Source organism: Pogona vitticeps, chromosome 2 (genome assembly GCF_051106095.1).
Source record: "Pogona vitticeps strain Pit_001003342236 chromosome 2, PviZW2.1, whole genome shotgun sequence".
Classification (NCBI taxonomy): domain Eukaryota; kingdom Metazoa; phylum Chordata; class Lepidosauria; order Squamata; family Agamidae; genus Pogona; species Pogona vitticeps.
This window is the reverse complement of record NC_135784.1, coordinates 181,568,018-181,589,488: the sequence shown is the minus strand read 5'-3', so window position 1 is coordinate 181,589,488 and position 21,471 is coordinate 181,568,018. Positions and strand designations below refer to the sequence as shown.

At 36.5% G+C, this 21,471-nt stretch overlaps 1 long non-coding RNA gene and 1 other non-coding gene across 2 annotated transcripts; both read right to left on the bottom strand.

Annotated features, from left to right (window-relative positions):
* LOC144587123 (uncharacterized) lies at positions 1-9,257 on the bottom strand. Its single transcript, XR_013542311.1, has 4 exons — positions 9,120-9,257; positions 6,759-6,847; positions 5,042-5,125; positions 1-140 (listed from the first exon to the last, which is right to left on the bottom strand). It is a non-coding gene; the product is annotated as an uncharacterized LOC144587123 (long non-coding RNA).
* A 1,413-nt stretch (positions 9,258-10,670) lies between these two features.
* On the bottom strand, positions 10,671-21,236 carry BRME1 (break repair meiotic recombinase recruitment factor 1). Its single transcript, XR_013542312.1, has 5 exons — positions 20,903-21,236; positions 18,548-18,752; positions 15,667-15,733; positions 12,930-13,028; positions 10,671-10,805 (listed from the first exon to the last, which is right to left on the bottom strand). It is a non-coding gene; the product is annotated as a break repair meiotic recombinase recruitment factor 1 (transcript).
* Positions 21,237-21,471: the final 235 nt, after the last annotated feature.

Here is a 21,471-nt window from a genome sequence, read left to right as displayed (position 1 = left end):
CCCTCTTTTTCCCTCCTGTACATCGTGTATTTGTAATATTGCTCACATTGTGAGACAGAAGCTTCCCAGGCTGCCTGTTTCTCCGTAACTTTAATCTGTTGAAGGAATCCAGATCTCTGTGCACATTCATGATCAGCCGACTGTAAAGAAAATAACTAAGTGAATGCTTATAATATATATATTTATATACCTGGTATGAAGAAATTTATATTTGAGTATCTAAACACAGATACAGTACATGAAAAAAGTCGCTTAAGTTATGCTTGTGGTAAGTCTCTTGCTTAAAAATGAATATAATTTTAATGTAGAGGTAGCTATTAAAAAAAGGATTTCTATCTGACATGCTCCTTCCTCAGACCTCAGATTTTTGGAATAACAAAATGTTTTGCAGTATTTTATAGGGTTTTGTACTGTAGTACAAATCCAGAATCTATTATCAGATTTCATCAGAAGTTAGATTTTATTTATTTTTTAAAATATTCTTTCAAAAAAACCTCTGTGATGACAGTTTGAGTTTAAAAAGTGTTATTAAATATCTCACTATGGCATAGACATTAGAAATATTAATTCTATATTATGACACAATATATTCATATAATGGCTGAAATCCACCAGTGGAACACACACTATGTAAATCTGATGACATCATAAACTGCAGTAGTTTTTCAGCAATTAAAAATTCCAATCCCCCCCCCCCCGAACCTGGGGTCCCAAAGCTTTGGGATTTCTTTTGTCAAGGGAAAGCCATTGAGGGCCATGGACTTAGAGTCTTTAACCTTTGAAATGATTGTCCCTATGATGATTTTGCAAGCACCAGCAATTTTTGGAAATTAAAGACTCTTTCTAAGCCATCCTAACTGCTTTCTCACAGTGAAAGAGATCCCACAGGAACCTTAGGGAGGAACTAAGTAATTTCTTTTTTCTACAAAATCATGAATGATGGTGATGCGATCAGGTTTATATGGCATAACCTATGGCAACAAGATTTCAGCCATTGTATTTTTAAGTGTAAATAAAGCATTTAATAATTCTTAGACTAGGGACTTAATTTTGTGTGGTTTCATAGGCTTCTGCACAAATTACTTTTGTTAATCTTTTTACCTCCCCTAACTCTAGAGCACATCAGAAAATGTGCAATTCTCAAACTGGAATTCTGTCTCCATGAATACTTGTTAAGAGCAACATATGAGTGTGGAAAATAACAAATCTGACTAGCCCCATTTTCAACTCTTAAGATACTGTTGCAGGGTTTCCTGCCCTTCACATGAGATAATGTTGGAAATATTTGAAAGCCCTGTAGTAACAATTGCTTTTGGTACTTTCATTGATGAATGATGATTAACTGAGAATAGCACTATGGCAACCCTAATTATTGCATCTTTGTACGGATGAAACCAAGTACTTATCTTTATCTCTGAAACTGCACACTTTGGCAGGGAACAGAGTGATTTTGTATTTAATAATGTAATTTCTTCGCCAGAAAGTACTCTCCTATTTGCTATAATCATAATATATATTTCCCACAATCTTCTTGCCAGATTGACTCCACTTCCAATAATCCTTAGCATATACTGTACTTTCATGTTTTTTTGGTGAATAGATGATTTAGATTATGGTAAGCAGGAGTGCGTTTTTGGAAGGGGGGATCACAAGATACATCACCTTTCTGAAGAGTGATATACACAGTAATCCACCCTGCTCAGACACATTGTTTACTTTGCCGAGTGTGTGTGTGGTGTTTCCTTGTATTTGTGTTTTAATTGGTAACAATCCAAACTATGTTCCTATTGTCTTGATTTCTTTTGCCCAAACTGGACACATTCAAATGCTTTTATTCCTCTAGAGCCATTAAATGCTTTTTGTTTGTTTCTTTATTGTTATTTTAATCCTAGTACTTTTCATGTTGTTATTCCCTTCTATTGTGTTTGTATATATCTATGTGCTAGTAGTGTATGGGCATTTCCTCTCTGATATGTAGAGTGATGTGCACTGTGGTTGTGATTTCTCCTCAAATGTACTGTGTTCTTGTGTCCTATTCTTTTACTTTGATCTGGTTACTCATTTTTTTCTACCTTTACAATTGTGAAATTTCCTTTGATTTGTTTCTTTTTATTCCTTCTTCTACTTTGGAATATTCTTTTTTTTTTCTATTTAGCATCATGTCTATTTCACTGGAGGAAGTGCATGATAAAAATGTACCCAGTAAATAACTCATACGCCATGTTCAAGCAGGGGCAAAAAATCCCTGCCAAAGTATAGTGGACCTTTCCTCTGTTGTATTTTTGTCAGAAATGGAAGGTCTTCAGTTTTAGGTAGCTTTCAGCAGCAGCAATTAAAGTTTTGTTTCAGCAATATTAGAATTTAGCACTAATAGCCATCACCATATTTTATTTTTAAAAATATTACATAATCATTTATTTATTTTAAATATTTTTTTTACTCTGCCTTGGACTCAAGGCAGCTTACATTCATTAGTTAAAGCTAAAAATAATAAGTATACAAATATTAAAAAGGAACAAACAACACTCTGAAAAATGGTAAGCAAAAGTATTAGAACACATTTAAGCAGTAATGCATGACGATCCATTTAAAAATCCCACTCGGGCAGCCAGTCACTGAGGGGAAGCCTGTCTGAAGAGAACGGTCTTTGCCTGCTTGTAGAAGGACAGCAAAGATGGGGCCAGTCTGAATAATCTGATGTGGGGAAGGAGTGGGGAAGCAGGACTGGGAGAGTGGCAAAGAGCAAGGGAAGAAGTGATGGAGGCCTGCAGGGTGATAATAATGATGATGATCATCACTATCTTAGAACTGCAAGGGACCCTATGGATCATCAAGTCCAGCCCCTGTCAAGGAGGCACAGTGGAGAATCCAACTCCCAATCTCTGGCTTTTCCCTGAGCTTCCCAGCACTTGCTAGTAGGGATAGAAAGTAGAAAAACAAAGGATTTTGAGTGGTATGTGTGTACGTGAGAAAAACAGGCTAGAATGGAAAAAGAGAATTCTGAGGAGGGCGATTCTGAAAATGAGCATTGGAGAAATTAGCAAGTGGGTATCTTATTTGATATTGATGTAGGGCAGAAGGGGATGCATTTGACAGGACAATCATAAATGAGACAACTGTGGGTTCCAAGGTTATAGTTTATCTTTTGAGGCTCAGGCACCTCTGCCTAGTATCCAGGAATCTATAGATGCACACCACATATGCATGTGTCTATTGCAAGTTCCTCACCAACCAATCCATCCATCAATCCATCCATTTACATACACTCACAATCCTTTACTTAATTCAACAGGAACCAGAGCCTGGTCTAGTCAAATACCCAGCAGGAGACCAAGGAAACAAGAGATGGTCTGGAAAGGGCAACAGGGAAAGCTAGGATGCCTGTTTTTTCTTGCTTTGGATTCCGTACATGTGTGTATACACACAGATATTCTATATGGAGTTTCCTCAATTCTTCTTCCTTTTCTTGACTTTCTCCAATTGGATTATCCCTTGTATTTAGTTCAGTTTATTTAAAGTTTGTTGACCTTTGGCTTATTACTCAGAAATCAATTGTACAGAACTTTCTCAGCAAAAGCAGTGTGCTCTACTGGAGAGAATGTTGGATTGGAATTCAGGAGCTCTAAGTATATATCAGTGTTGACAGAAAACTCACCGTGTTACACTAGGCCAATCACACATTCTCTCAGCCTGAGTCACCTCACAGAGATGTAAGAATAGGGTAGCAGGAGTAGGGCCATGTTCACTACCTTCAGCTTTGGGGCAGGGCAGAAAAGTTTCTATAGTGTAACTTTGTATTTTTTCATTTTTTCATACAGTTACTTATTAATTTATATGCCACTGCTCTTACAATAGTGTACATGTATGTACAAAGGAGACTGTTTTAAATAGCACCAATGCCACAACCAACTCAATCCAGGCTTAAATCCACCAGCAAAACAATCATTTTTTGTTTTTGCCAGCAAACCAAGTATTTAAAAATACTGTATAGGAGATAGCCTTACATGTTGAAAGCAAACCTTTAAAAACCAAACCAAATCAAGGAGCATACCAGATCTGCTCTGCCTCTTCTGACCTTACTCTACCCCATCCCCAGTCTAGTGATTACTGGAAGTCTCATGTGTAAGCAAACTAGCAAGTTCTAATCCTTCCAAATACACCTCAGCTGCTGCCTTTTTCTTCAACATGGGATCTTTGTAGCTTGAAAGGAAACTATGCATTCACATTCAATTTTACAGGTAGGCAGGCAAGCATTGACTGGCTCGGGGGCAGTCCTAAATACTGTACTATGCCAACAGTTGCCAATCTACCAGCTTGAGATCCTGTGCCATACATGATCTTTTGTGACTGCAAACTTAGGCTTGTATTACTGAAAAAACTTTCCAAGCTTTAAATAGCTCCTTAGGATATTTTCCATTCACTCATCTGAGATAAGGGCAAAAGAAGCAGCCAATCTCCTTCACCTGTCTTATATGAAGCAAACAGATACTGCAGCAAAGGGCAGCAAATTCTGCAGGTCCTAAAACACATTTGGACCTGATGATGCCTTTGCTCTTCATGCACAATGGATAACCCAAGCTTGCTTTAAAGGTGAATGTTGCCTTATGTACATGTACCTTGGTTCAACTGGATGGTAGGCTGGACAGTTATTCATATAAAGCTGTACTACATAAATGTTTTACATTGTATCCTCAGCTTTTACCCACCAGAATATGCTTTGAGCCTATGTCTCCCCTTGATACAAGGCATTCGGCATCCCATGCTCAATTCGTATTGTCTTTTGTGATATGCAGGAAAAGCAACCACCATCATATCATCCAAAGTGGTCAATCGGACCATTACCTTATCAAATCGCCATAGTCATGCCATTGATATATAGTGACTAGTGCCTCCTATGAGCATTTAAAGGTCTATTATTATACTGTACAATCTGACTGGTGGAGAAGGTACAAAATGCTGTGGGTGTTGTGGAAGTGGTTCTCCCACATTTGAGTAGTTCAGGCTGGGAAGCAGTGGCTATGACCCAGAAACAGGTTCTTACTTGAGATTGGAGAGTTCTTTAATCAGGCCACAAACCACATCTGTTGCATCTTCTTGTCTGGATGGATTACAAATCACCTCATCCCTGATTTAAAAACAAATGAAATGAAATAATAGGAGAACAGTGATATGTGTTCCTAATTTTTTGAAAAAGTCTTAAAATTGTGGTCATTAACCAGATATGATGCCATTCACACGATTTTAATCAAAGTGAAAAGGTTTTTCTGCAAAACCAAATGAACCTGTGCAAGCAACACTTGCAACAAACAGTTGACATGCAGAGTCCTTCCATTCAGCTGTGCACTCTCCATGAGATTTCATCCTGTTTCCTTTATCATCCTTCTGTTCATTGAACCTTTTTTGGGGGGAGGGTTTTTTTTGTTATTGAACTTCTGCAAACCTTGAGCAGAAGTTCAATAACAATTCCCTCCTATACATGGATGGGGCCATTTTGGCTACATAATGATAATCACTTGATTTTCAACTTCAGAAATAAAAACGTGATTGTATGGAGCATCTTTTCATTGTTGCAACTTTATGACCACATGCTAAATACCTTGTTTCTAAGACATGTTCTGCTAGTAAACAAATGTCTGGGATGGATTGAAATATCATCAATAGAACCCCCTGAACATGGAGTTATAATGGTGTTATGAAATTCAAATTCTTATAGAAACATTCACCAGATCTTATTACATCCTATTTGTATGTCTGGTATCAAACTGATATTAATTTCTGCTTGAAATTACTGACTGTTCTGACAGAAGTAGTGAACATGGGATGCCCTTGAACTCGTATCGCTAAATCCATCATTTTACATCCTTTGCTATCTTTCAGAAACAACACATTAGCTATACCAATGTTGCAACATAACTGCAACCTAGTGCTTTTTTTCATGGCATGCAGAGCCTTAGAGATAGGACCTCCTTCTCTCCTCCCTATTTTGTCTTGCTTATGATCAGCACAAAGGAAATTATTCCCTCCTCTCTAAAATATCCAGTGATTTCATCCTGTCCTAAAACTAGCAATGTGACAAATTCTGACAAAATTTATCTTTCTAGGTGATGTGAGTCTTGCCATGCTGAGACTGACCAACAAAGCTTTTATCTTGTATCTGCATGATTTCCTGGCTTATAGTAAATATGAGCTTTTGTCTTGCTTTCTTTTTTGTTTATTTTCCCCTCATTTTTCTCCTGTTACTCTGCATAGGGAACAGTCAACCTCTGTGCAACTTAACATGCATTCCCATGAATACTGCACAGGAAAAATTGCATTCTTCAGATTTGTTTATCTTCTGCTCATTACAGTAAGTTCTGCACAGAACAGATGCCGCTCTGTGTAAAAATTGTAAAGATCCTGCACAACTTGGCATTTTCCCAGAACAAATTGCTGCAAATACTTGAGAAATCATGTGACATTTTCTACAAATTTTCTCAGGAGAAAAATGCACAGAGAAATGAGTTTTCCGTATCCTCTACTATTTCTTGTGGACTGAGAGCCTACGAGATATCTAGAACAGAATACGTTATACCTAGTGTGTCACATTCTGTTACGTTTTTTAATTAAAGGAACCTGCTCCAAACCTTCCAAAAAGATGGAAGTAAAAATTAAAATGCTTTACAGTGTACAAATACTGTACATGCAACACTCTCCGTGTCTTCCTTATCCTACCTGAAATGCAAAATAAGAAGAAAGCTTACACCAGAAAATCCACCTACCTTGCAATGTTTGACTGGATTATACCAATACTTGGGTGTGATGTTTTGGTTCTACTTTGTTCTCCTGCAGCACCTTGCTCTATTTTATCCTTGGTGGATTATTCGGAAGCAATGTCAGATGGAAGGGAAAAAAGTAAGGAGAAATATAAAGCAACAATCCTAGTACAGTAATTATGGTTGAGGTCTTAGTCATTAGTTGTCTGGGATTTAGATTTTAGATATAATTACTTGCATTCTAGCTATATTTTACATTGAATTGCTTTAGGAAAGCAAGAGAGCAAACCCCTCCTCTTCACCTTGATGTGTTTTATAATATGCTGTCTTCTATTCCAACCACTGCCAGGAATACTACTACTAACTCCTTTCTCCTCTGCTAAAAGGTAAAGGTAAAGGTTCCCCTTGACAATTTTTGTCCAGTTGTGTTCGACTCTAGGGGGCGGTGCTCATCCCCGTTTCCAAGCCATAGAGCCAGCGTTTTGTCTGAAGACAATCTTCCATGGTCACATGGCCAGTGCGACTTAGACACGGAACGCTGTTACCTTCCCACCGAGGTGGTCCCTATTTATCTACTTGTATTTTGCATGCTTTCGAATCACTAGGTTGGCGGGAGCTGGGACAAGCGATGGGCGCTCACTCCATCACGTGGATTCGATCTTATGACTGCTGGTCTTCTGACCCTGCAGCACAGGCTTCTGCGGTTTAACCCGCAGCGCCACCACGTCCCCAAACACTCTGCTACCAAACACTTATAATGAGAGAGGAAGAAGAGGGAAATTAAAGACAAGTGGTGATTCCCCCCCCCCCATATTATTAGGATTTCCCATTTCTGTTTCATATAAATGTGAATGTTCAATACTGTAGATGATTGATATGAATTGAAACATGTCATCCAGTAAGAGAAAGCAGGTATCTGTTATGTCCTGCCTGCCACCAAGAGTTAAATAGAGTTAAACAGAAGCAAGCAAGACTGAAAAGAGAGGGCCAGAAAAGGTGAGGGCTGGAAGGTTCTGCACAGCAAACCTAAGTGTGGCCCAGAGACAGGTGTGTGTGCCGGTGCATGATTATTTATCTTAGAGATCAGTTCCATTAACACAAGGTATATAAATATGCAAAACAAAAGTATCAAGAAGTTAGGCTGTCACGTAGCCTTTTACTGTATCTCACATGCTGTTTCTCAACATACAGGCCTTTATTAATATATGGAGGGGTATTTGAAGTCCTGTCTGCAGCTGGTTGGTCTGGTCTGAGGTCTGGTACAGACCTCACAAAGGTTTGTTTCTGTGCTTTTTTTTTTTTTGTAAGAAACAAGCCTTGGAAAAACAGGAGACTCTCATATATTTTTCCTCCCCCACCCTTGACTCAGATATGTATCTTTGATGAATGGGACATAGTTTAGGATCTTTAAATTCCCGGAATTATTTGTTATACTGAACAGGCAATAAATTTCTTATATATAGTTCTAAAACAGAATACTCACAGAGACTGCATAAAACTCTAATGGCAAGTGGCTTGTATGGCAGAGTTATTGGGGCAGTACAAGGATCTATAGCACCTGTGGATATTCTATTATCTCTTGTTATTGCTGGTCCAGAGCTTAGAGGAGATTTTTTTAAACTACTACAAACAGAATCCCCCAGACACATGGCCAATAAGGGGGAAAATTCTGAGCTGCTCAGGATACCCTCCAGATGGACTGGACTAGAACTTCCAGACCCTTCACAGATGTTGTGAGGCTCCTTCCATATTACATCCAAAACATTTTTTTCCTGAGGCTGATAAGCAGCATAATATTTTTAGTCCATAGGGGACCCAGAGGTACAAAGGATTCAAAGAGATGAAAATACGGTAGGATTTATTGCTTCCATTACTACAGCTTCAGCTGATCCACTTAATCTGTATGAGTTGCCAGATAATTTTGAATAGTCTTCAAGTGCTGAAATATAATTAAATAAAAAATAATTAAATAATTTTATGAATCTATACAGCAAGTGGCTATACTGAAGAGAAGAAAAATATTTGTGAGCCAAGGATAGATAAAACAGCTCTTCCAATATGTAAGTGAATATATATCAATATGAGAAGACTGTTCAGAATTATCCACTGAAAATGGGTGCCTCTTCACTAATGTAATCACTGCATTTATAAATATTATAACCTGCTTTAAAGCCAAAAACTGAGATATAAATCTTTTTAATAAACCAATTTCCTAAATACTGATGGTTTTCATGCAGAAAAATACTGTAGCTTCAAAATTATTAAAATACAGTTTTAAAGCCCATCTTCTCTACTGTACAGGAAATGACACATAGAAAAGTAGAATCATCCCTTATATAATGTACTTATAATTAGCAATCAAATTACCTTGTGTGGTGAACATTCAAGGTTATTACTTTCAGAGATGCCTTGCAGCTCACTGTCAGGCAGAAATTCCAGATCCAGAGCAAGTGTATCTGTGTAAGATGTTGATATTTGAGCCACGGTGTCAAGAACACTTGGTGCACTTAAATTAGAGTCTGCTTTGGAGGAAAGCAGAGTGCTCTGGGCTTCTGAATCAGTTTTACTTTCTTCAGTAGTATCACTCACCCTCACCAGTACTGGAAGAATGTCTTCAGAAGACAGACTGCTTTTCAATTTGTTCTTATTTTCTTCACATGTTACTATACTATCTTTGAAACTGTCATTTGTAAAAAAGGAAACACTTCGTATTGTTTTTGTTTCTGTCATAAGAATGTTCGCCAACGTTTGTTTAATCATTTTTTTCTCTGACATTGCTTCCAAACCGGGTCTCAAGTCACATATGTTGAATTCTAATTGTTTTATACTACACAGCAAATTTTCACCATTTTCCTTGTGTTGTTGAGTTGGCAGGATTGGGATGTTGGGATCAAGTGTGGCAATGGTGTTTTTCCCCAGTGTTGTTCTCATTTCAGTTTCTTTAATCCCCCATCTCTTTTCAGCACAAGAAACTTCTTTCATCAATTTTTTTCTGCTCTCAGATTGAATATCCCCAGCAGGTTCTGGAAAGAACTGATTGCTTGTTGCAATAATCTGTTTACAATTTTGTTCATAAAGATCAATTTCTTTTTCCAGGTAATTCTGTACAGACTGAAGATTTGGTAAATCTTTCCCAGAAATATCTTGTCCAACATGGTGTTCCTTTCCGACAAATGTCTCTCTTCCACAAGAGCTGTTTTGCTCTGCAGTTTTGTCTCCACTACTTTGTATTACAGGTTTACTATCTGTCTGCACCTTGTGCTGATCTATTACTATTTCACCAGCCATGGAGGTGTGTTTCCTATTTCTAGGTTCAAAAATTTCAGTGCTTTTGTAAATGTTTTTTTCCTCAGGCTTCTCACTTTTGTAGGGAAGGAACTGGTTTGTTTCCCTGCTATTAAAATTTCCCTCTCTAGCTACACTACTTGTACATAGAAAGTTGCTCTGTTTTTGTGATCCAATGGCCATGCATTCAACAGAACCCACATCTGTCCTGCTTCCATTTTGTAAACAATTTGCTTCTTTTCTATCATCTGCTCCTAGGATAGCCTGAATGACTTTTTGTTCTGTGCCCATGTCCACACAACTCGGATGCTCTTCTTCATTCTGAATGTTTTTACTAGAGTCAATTATCCTTTCTTGTGCCAATATAACATTCCTCTGATCAACAACTGGACATATAAATGACTTTAAAGAAAGTTGTCTCTTTTCAAGATTATTCACACTTTCATTATCTGGTGTACACAAAAAAAAGGAATTAGGTTTCTCTGGCGTTTTCTTTTCAGAGATGTTTGTTTGTAAATTAGATTCTCTCTCTAGTCCTTGACTGGAATCTAGTAACCCTGCCTCGAGATCATCATTGTTCAACCTTTTAATTCCAATCTGATCTTGCGTTTGAACATTCAGCCTTTCACTAGGTTTCTCACAAGGGACTACTTTATCTTTAGGATCTTCCACTTTTGTCTCCAATAAAGGGGTTGGATGTGGTCCCTCTGAAGCACCAGTCTTCTGAACTGCACCTTCTGTCATGTCACATACATTTCTATCTACATGCTGACCAAAAAGAAGTAGTGAAATACAAACAAGTACCACAGTTATATAGCATTTTTATCTACACTTCACTCTTTCTATTTAATCAAGAAATATAGCAATTTATATCTATTTAAGAATTTATACAATATTTTCCCCTTTATTATTCAGAGCTAATACAGTGGGGTGGATAGTGTCAAACTAGGATTTAGGAGATCTAGCTTAATTCCCATTCAGCCATGGAAACTCACTGTGGTTGGGAATAGTAAACCACTTTTAAAATATTTCACTATCTCAGAAATTAGCTATCACATTCTGCAAAGCAATAGTTTTTAATTTCATCTGTCTTTGGCCTAACTAAACAGTGAATTATGCGATGTACTTAGTAGCATATTTGAATTTGTAGTTGGGGCTGCTGTATATACTGTATAAAGCAAGAAGTTCACAATTGAGAACTGTTTCAGTCTTTCTTGCAGGATAAATAATTTGTCTCCATGGCACAAAATACTTTGCACCAGCTTTAACTGCTATATTAGCTGAAACCCTTTCTTGATGGGTGTGTTACAATTCTTTCTGAACAGGTATCTACTATGTTTAGCCTAAGTAAAATACTGTCTAGGAACTCTTTGGCTGGCATGCATAGGCTTGCCAATAAGCTCTGGAATTTGCAGTTAGTGTAAAATACAAGTGAAAGAATAGTAACTGGTACTGGGCACTGATAATAATTTTAATAAGTTTCAGTCTATGTGCAGACACAATTCAAATTGCTTGATCTTATCCTTAAAGTTTTTATGGCTTGGGACCATATACCTGAAGGAACACCTATGTCCATAGAGTATAATCCGCAAATATGAGTCTATCATGAATATGGTGGGTGGTAACTAAGTATCTTGGTGAGAAATCATAACACCCCAGTACAGAATTTTCTCTTTAGAGGCTTATATGGGACCTATTTACTCCTATCTGGTGCCTTTCCCTTTGTCCCAACAACTATGTTTTATCTTCACTGTTTGCTTTTTGTGCTGCTCTGCAATCCTGATATTTCCGTTTGTATTTTTTTACTGTTTTTGAACAAGTAGTTAGTATTTCCTGTTGCACTGTTGCATTTTTATCTTTACTGTAAAGCTGAACTATGAATTATTTTTTGGAAGTCAGGATGTAAGTATATTTTACTACATTTCACAACATATTTTTGGAAGACCAAAATAATATGCTCACAATATGACAGCTTATTCATCCATGTTCTATATTCCTTCTCTTATAATTATCTATTTTTTAAAATAAAATTTAACTTACAAACGCTAATGACATTTAAGCACATAAGAAAGTGGCATATTAGATTACTTTTGAATTATATCTTTGAGAAAACAACTTCTCACTTCAAATGTACTACTTAAACATGCTGTGTAAATATTTCCTACAATCTATTATTTTTTATAACTTTACACAATATTTATTGTCCATTAGCTATCAATCAAAGGTGATATCTTAAATATACCCTTGACCCCACCTGATAAAGCAATAAAGTTTTACAACCCAACATTATCTTAAAGGTTGCCTGGAGTGAAATCTATCATCCTATCACCTAATTAACCCATTTGAGTCTGGACAGACCCTTCATCTTCATGACATTACTAAACAACATGACTTTTAAATCAGGTCTTCCCTGACCCCAGTTTCTTCACTGGCTTTCCCTAACATCCCACATATATTTTCTGTTTAGATTACAATACAAAGTAGTAACTATAATATAGTTCTCCACGAGAGTAACTATTTAATCTGTGTCATACTAATTAGTTGTATTCTGCCTTTACACAAAGTCTTGAAGAGAGCTTAAAAACAAAAACATCAAACAGCCAAATAAAACTAACCAAGAAGAACCCTCAGCCACTTAAAATATTTCCATAGCGCATTTAATCTGAGGTTAAAGGTGGAGGGCACAGGTTCATTGTCTAAGTAAAGATTTGCACAAAACAAGTACAAACTACCGTAATGTTTGTGCTTACTGATACAAAATAAACCAGAGTCCAGATCTTGGAGCTTTTCCTTTCATATCCATTCATACAAAATCATTCGTCTAAATGACATATCATATATTATCTTATAGACAAACACTGGTTAATAATTAGAGGTAATCAACACTCGTACCTGTTCTGTCCAGACTGTTGTAGTTTTCCCAAAAGTCCTGTCACATCTTTCAGACAATGGCTTTGTTGGCTTTTTAAACACTGGTACCAACTTTTCTCCCTATAACCAACAATGAGATAAACAAGTATTCCACGGACAAGTAATGGTAACCTTTTTTTCTGCTAAAGGTTGCATTTTACCAAGAGTGATATTTTTGTGTTGGTGGGGGTTCAAGACAGTAGTGGACAAGGACAAAACCCAAACTTGGACTGCCTGTTGTCTCTTTGATTCCTACACCATTTCTCCTTTATCCCTGCTACACCCATCTCTTCCCTCCGAATCCTTCCCTCTTTGTAGTCTTCTGATCAAGAGCAGGTTAGTTGTATAAAGCTGTTTTGAAATTAGACCCAAGAACACGTAAGCTCTGGCTGAAGGCCAGATTCCACATCATTGCTACACAGTCTATACAGTCTGTCAACAACTTATAAAATTAAGAAAACTTTTCCAAAATTAATATGTGGCAAACACAAGATAAAGCTTTAAAAGTTAACATAGTTGAACAACAGCTACCATTCTGTCATTGGGAATGATTCTGAAGCAAGAGATACTCCTGCTGCCAGAATTAGGCAGCGGCGGGGGGGGGGGGGGGTGGGTTTCAGTGACCTACAGTTGCCAGTGTTTCTTTCCATGCTATGCCAATGGATCCAAATTTTCTGAAACCTGTTTACAAAGGGATACAAGATTCTGGACAACCCAGGCTGACAGTGAATAAGCTGTGTGTGGTCTCTTCATTCCTGCTTGGCTCCACCTGCAAGTGTGAGTGAGTTTGGGACTCTAGTCTGTTACTCTCAAACAAGTCAGGAATTGTAAAATAAAACTGGGTTCTCATTTTTGACTCATAACACAAAAGCCCGAATCTCCAACTCAAATGATACATTCAGCATACCATTCCTGATTTATGAAGTCTGTCAGGATAGCAGATGGAACCAAACTGTGTGAACAGACTGTGCTCATTAACTATAAGCCAGAATTCTGATGAATCCTTATTTTTGGCTGCTAGGAATTGGAGGATTTTGTTTTTACATTAATTGTTAACCACTATGAGTAGTGCTCTGCACAAAGTCGAGTGGTATACAAATGTAATAAACAATTAAATAAATAGACTGGTGTCTTCAGGAACAAAAAATTGCTTTCTCAAAATATAGTCAAACATTTAGTCAAGCATTGAGTTGTATTTCCATAAGGCAGTGTTCAGAAAGATAGTAATATCTGCCAGTTTCAGCAACACCAAAAACAAAACAAAAACCAAAATATCACAGCACCTTTTTGGTTGTGTGCCATCATGCCATTCCCAGCTTATGGTGAATTAAACGTATAAATGATCTCCAAAAGATCCTGTCATTAACAGCTCTACTTAGACCTTGCAGATTAAGGCTGTGGTTTCTTTTACTGTGTTAATCCATCTCATGTTAAGTGTTCTTCTACTGTCTTCAGTTTTTCCTAGTATTATTATCTTCTCCACTGAGTCTTACCTTCTCATGATGTAGAGTATTCTTTATTTACATTAGCTGTATGCTTTTACATAGAAAATTACTGTAATATAAAACCAATATATCTAAGGTACAACATTGATTTCTTCTTCTAGTGAAATTTCTTGTTCTAGTTAAATTTCAGGCTCGATTTGATCTAGATCTAGACCCCGTATTGGTCCATGGCATTCACAAATGTTTCCTTTAACATTCACTTCAATTCAATTTAATTCAGTTTTTTGTATAATCTGCATATAGACTAAACATATTGGGATATAAAGTTTGCTCTTGTTTGACACCTTTGCATATGGAAAACTATTTTGCTTCTCCATACTTTGCGTTAACAGTAGCAGCTTGTCCAGGGTTTTGGCAGTGTTACACATCAAGACATATGAAACTCTGTGATGTACCTATTTATTTTAGAATTATCCATAGCTCTTACTGATCCACACAGTTAAAACTTTATTCTAATCTATAAAAACAACAATAAATAGTGTTACAATTCTTTGGTATGGTTCAGGAATCAAAATATATTTGTAATACATGCAGCTTGGCCATCTAGTACTTCTCACTCCATATACAGTAAAGCCTTTGTTGCAAACTCTTACGCATAATCTTGTTTGTACAGTAAATTAATATGATGCTGTATGTTCAGGGTTGTATGGTTTTATATGGATGCAGAATGTCACTTTATGCCAAAAAAAATAATGTCCATCAGATGATTCTTGCCATTTTGGTACACACATGAATTCCATCTTATGCCCCCACTAAGATTTATATCATACAGATTATAAAGGTTTGTATCTGTTCAAGTGGTATGTCTACACAAGAAAAGAAAATACAAAACGAAAATCTATATGTATAGATAGATTTATTTATTTATTTATTTATTTATTTATTTATTTATTTATTTATTTATTTATTTTCTAATGCTGTGGAAGAAGCTGTTTGAGCAGTGTAAGTTCATTTCACCAAAAAAAGTCAGAGGTTTAATATGAAGTGCCACTGTAATGTTAGCCTATTGCAGCAAAAACAACAGAGTCTTTGGCATCTTAAAGATTCATTTAACTTGTATTTAGCATAAGCTGACAGACTGTCTGCATCTGCAATCAGTAAAGTTTATGCAAAATAAAACTAGTTAATCTATTCTACAATACTCTGTTGTTTTTAAATATATTAGTTAAAATAATGTATTTTTAATGTTAATGTTTACTTTTCACAGCACTTACTTGAGATGGAGGCAGAAAAACAGTATCTTTCTTCTGAAGAGACACCTTTGTACCATCTTCTAGAGAGCTGTCAAGAGAAAGCAATATAGATATGCTAAAGTTTTAAGAAAATCAAGTTCAAAAAAGAAGTTATAAAATAAATCTAAAAAATTTAACTGAAAAACCTAGGGCCTTGGTCCAACTAATAGTTCCAACTAAAATATACCCACAGAATCAATTTCTCAAAAATTCAGTGGGTAGGAGACTATCACTTAGGTTCCCATCTGGGGTTTTCACTCTTTAGCCTACTTCCTCCACCACTCCCAAACACAAAGCAAGATCCTTACAGCTTCTGATAAAGCACTTTGCTTATGAGGAGGGGCATAGATTTTGTGGATTGATCATCTTTTCCTCTTGACATTATTACCATCACCACGTGTGTGTTCTGTGTCATCAAATCAGAAAATGATTTACAGCGATCCTGGGGCTTTCAAGGTAAGTCAGACATTTGATTTTATGAGTTCTGCTCCCCCAATTAGTTTCTATGGCAAAGTGCGGATTCAAACCCTGCTTTCTGGATTCCTAGTCCATCACTCTGTCCGCTACACCATGCTGGGAATCCACCATCACCATGCATATTTTTAAACTGAAGATCTGAAATGGTTGAAAAAATATCTCACTGTACTGGAACATATTTATTCATTCTACTAAAACCAGTTGTTTTAGGAGGAAACCAGATTTAGAAATAAATAAATAAATAAATGGAAAAAGCAAAGTTGCTGAAGATTTATTTGATTTAAATAGAATTCTTCACGTGGGAAAATGGAAAAGTAGGGAATTCCCATCTGGTTCTCAGAAAGTAAATCAGAATTGCTTAATTCTGATAACTCACTTTACAAAATGTATACTAATCAAGCCTCTCCTGAAGTAAATTATCATGCAGCACGAGAAAAATTTGCAAAAAACCAAGGTCCATTTTATTGACATTGTGTTTATCAATGTTATTCTCAAGAGATTCTTTTAAAGGTATTTCAGAAGGCTTGTTTCATGATGATCTACAAAAATCAGTGAAGGACTTTTGAGTCACAGGTGACAAACTTCTGAACTTTGCTTTTGAATAGTTCATTCAATCTCTACTTGAATATGTATTCCTGTAGTTGTGTTTCCCTGTGCATGTAGAATTGTTTTCAAAAATTTATCACAGCTAGAACAGCCATGAATAATTCTAAACTGCTTTAAGGCCAATTAAGAGTGAGGTAAATAGGTCCTGTGGCCCAGAAGGCATTTTGAAAAGAAGTTTGTTTGGGAAACAATGATTATAGCTGTAAAGTGAAAAGACCTTATATTGTTGTTGTTTAGTCCTTTAGTCCTGTCTGACTCTTTGTGAACCCATGGATTAGAGCACGCCAGGCCTTCCTGTCTTCCACTGCCTCCCGGAGTTGGGTTAAATTCATGTTGGTAGCTTCAATGACACTGTGCAACCATCTTGTCCTCTGTCATCCCCTTCTCCTCTTGCCCTCACACTTTCCCAACATCAGGGTCTTTTTTAGCAAGTCTTCTCTTCTCATGAGAGGGCCAAAGTATTGGACCCTCAGCTTCAGGATCTGTCCTTCCAGTGAGCACTCAGGGTTGATTTCCTTTAGAATGGATAGGTTTGTTCTCCTTGCAGTCCAGGGGACTCTCAAGAGTCTCCTCCAGCAGCACAATTCAAAATTAGCAATTCTTCGGTGGTCAGCTTTCTTTATGGTCCAGCTCTTGCTTCCATACATCAAATGTGTCTTCATTGTTTAAAATAAATACAGTATGTGCATAGGGTTGGAGGTGAAAAGTTGTAAGAGAAAAGGGGTAGAAATAGACAAATGATAAATATTGTTTTTAACTAATGGGGCATGAAAATGTTTGGCTTCATTGACTATAATCTATTTAATTGACGTTTGTAGGCAATTTCTTTCAGGATTTTAGAAAGAAATTTTAGATAATTCAGTACTAAAAGGGAAGCAGGGAATAAGTAGCAATTACAGATTGTTGCTACAATCTGTTTGGACTGTGCCACTTATATTATTTCTGCTAGTGTCCATCCCTCAGTTTAGATTAATAGGAATGAGTGTTGTAATTCTTTTGGCAACAACCTTTTGTCTAGGTTGAAGAACTTTTACTCTGAAGTAGACTCATCCAATACTTTGGTCATCTCATGAGAAGAAAAGACTCCCTGGAAAAGCCCCTGATGTTAGTAAAGTGTGAAGGCAAGATGAGAAGGGGACTTCAGAGGTGGAGATGGTTGGACAGCGTCATCAAAGCTACCAACATGAAATGGAAGACAGGAGGGCCTGGTGTGCTCTGGTCCATGGGGTCACAAAGAGTTGAACACGACTTAACTAAACAACAACAACAGACTCATTTAATGTTTCTTTATTCAATTCAGAGCTCTGCACAATTTAAAATTATGGTTATATATGAAATATAGGTAAAATTAAAAACAACTTAAAATGTTAAGATAAATAGAATATTTTTGACTAGAACTGGGCTACTTCAATTGCATTATCTTGGCCATTTGCTACAGTAGATCATCTTTTGTACGTGAGGTGGGGCATATATTGCCTTTAATAATAACGATAACATGCTGTCAAGTTGATTCTGATATATGGAATCAACTTGACTAGGTATAGAGCACTCAGAAGTCATTTACCATTTCTTTATTCTCAGGATCCTAGGTCACACAATGGAAAACGAAACTCCTGACCTCTGTGGTGTGACTCACTGAGCGAGTCAATAGTTTTGTTACTTTGATATAAGTGGGATATGAATGGACCTCTTTTCACATCAACTGCCATTCCAACTTCTTAGACCCACCAAATTACATGTCAGAAATTCCATATAATTTGATTGGAAAAAACTTGATTACCTTGTATCTAGATTCAATGCCAAATGTTCTCTTTCAGTATTTCCTTTATATTCTTGATTTATCCCTGCTGCAGTAACCTTTGAAAGGCATTTATTGGTGTGAACAGTTTGTGCTGACATTTTTAGGTCACTCTTTTCTGTCAGTTGGGTTTTCCTCTTACTGATCTTTTTTGCTTTGGAAATGTTGAGCTCTCTGTTTCCTTCCTCTAAAGAAAAACAAAACGTATTGATAAATCAAATTGGTGACTTAAATGTACATGGTGGGGAACTTAACTCCCAACTTCTGGTTCCACAGCCAGAGACCTAAGCGGTTGAGCTATCCAGCAGTTCAGACATTCAGAATTATTGCTACTAATTTAAATAAATCTTTAAAACAAACTCCTAGTTCTAAAAGAAAAAAATCTAATGTGAATGGGAAACACAAAGAAGTTTTTCTTATGCAAAAGTTAGTAGCACAACTGTTAACCACAACTGCAAATGTACTTTGTATGTTTTGACCATATTTTTATTTGTATTTTATTGTTTTTATTTTCTGCTTTGTTACATTATATTTTAATTATTCTGTTTGTGTTGTAAACTGCCCAGAGTGGCCTTTGGCCAGATGGGCAGTATGAAAATTAAACAAACAAAATGGAATAAAGGGCTGTTTCAGGCACATCTTAACAACTTTCAGTATGCTGAATTACTTACATTAAATTATTGGATTCTAAAGTGCATAAAATTTTGACACATTAAATTATTAAATCATAACTATTGCAACACCGTGAAGCACATTTTTTTAAATGAATACATTGTTTACAATGCTTAATCTCTCAACATCACAGAGGTTGTATCTGAACTTTTCCCCATTTGACAGTAAACCCTACAAAAGTCAGAGAGCCATTTTCAAGCTTTTTTGGCCACGACCATAAACACAATATGAAATAAATATGGGCCAAATCAGGATTGTATGATTTTGCATAATGAACTTTATAAGATGATGTGTGAAGAATTGTTTCAAGTCTGTAGCCCCCTTCAAATGTGCCAGCCACCCCCATATAGCACACATAGAAAATGAGTACAGAATTATAAAATGGAATTAAGAAAAAGATGCAGTCAAATGCCTTTGTCTCTGGTGTGTGTCATGCAGGTTTGAGGTAACTTCCAGAACTGTTGATTGTGGATACAATGGCTGATTCATTCATTTTTTAAAGCACTGAGTAATTTGTTCCAAGTATAAGCTAAGCACATAGGTTTCTTGATAGGCAGAGAACAAAAATAAAGAAACATGGCAGTTTTGACATTAATAGGACTAAACATTAATTTCAAGATAAAAGGCACTGAAAGCCAAATTGGGTGAATTTACTGACTGGTTGCATAGAAAGAAGCCCTAAAAAATAGGTGGTGGTCTTCAGGTGGTAGACATTCCTCTTCCCCCTGTTGCAGAACTGTGCTCTTGACTGGCTAAGTTAGGTACATTTCAGGGTATGATATACACAAACCAAAACACATTTGCTGCAGGTAAAAATGCAAAAATCTGTAGTCAAGCTAAACTTTAATGGACCCACAATTCTAGTTGGTTGATCCTAATAAAGATACTGCATGATGATGGATTGTGGAATTTTTCTCATGAATCACCATGGTTTACATACTACAGTACTTTATTTTACTTCCAAAACTGGGTAAGCAAAACAAAGTGGTGGAGGGCTTTGGTATTTCAAAGCAGCTGGAGCCAGAACGTTTTTACTGTTTTTCCAAAGTCTTTATCTGACACCTTTGCATCCTGTTTTCTTTGGCTCTAAACATGGGGAACAGTTGCAATAATATATTACAATCAAATATTAATGTTGCACACTTCTCTCTTCAGCAATACTGGAGTTAGGAATGCTGGATCCCTGTGTAATTAAAAATCCGTGTATAACTCTTACAACTCCCCAAAAAATAACTACAAAACATAAACAGGTGATTAACACACACATAGAACATATGAGTTTACTGTATCAGCTGTACAGAGTGTCCCAGCACATTCCTCAGCCGTCAAATGGGGCTGCCATGTTGGGAGACAGCTAGCCAGGGCGCCACAATTGGACTATGAGCTGTTTCATTGTGAACAAAAGGGGCCTTGGTAAGTCTGAGAGCCACCTTTCTCAGGCCACTTCCTGGAGATGAATAGCAGCACAGTGTTTATTTAATATTTATTTATTTATTTAAATATTTGAATATTGATTGACTGATTGAAAAAAATCTCTGTATAACCAAAACTGTACTGCTCAAACCTGCGCAATTTAAGGGAGAATTTAAGTGATTCAAAGAGCTTGCAAAAGTTTGATTAAAATTTCTTATTTGTAGACAAAAAAAAGTCATGGTACAGTATTACCTGAAATGTTTGCCTTTCTCTTTTTACTCATCTTGGTGGTCTGGTAAATCTAAAAACAAAATAGTCTGGTGAACATTGTTAATATAAAATCATAATGCTTTAGTATATTTTGTAAAATGTTTTATTATATGATGAGGGAAAAGTTAATATACGTTTCTGAGACATAATTTAAAACTATAAAAATTTGTAGTATGATAAATTCACCACCTCAGTAGTAGAGTATTCCTTCCTTTAATGAAGCTGCAAAGAATTTTGGGAAAGTAACACTCAAGCAAATCTAAAGTTTTAATTTTTTTGAGAGGAAGGAAGAAAAAAAATTAATACACACAACCCACACCTGTTGCAGGAGTGGAATGTGTGTATTCTAAATAGGAACAGTGGGGCTAGTTGACCATTTTTAAAGCTCCTTGTTGGATTTAGTCTCTGCTAAATATACAATCCAAGCCTATGCATACTTCCTCTGAAGGAAGCTTCACTTATCATATTTCAGAAAAATTCCTCACTATATGCTTGCAGGCAAAATGTTTTGGGGTTAGTGCTTGATCTATTAGAAAGTAAAACATACGGTA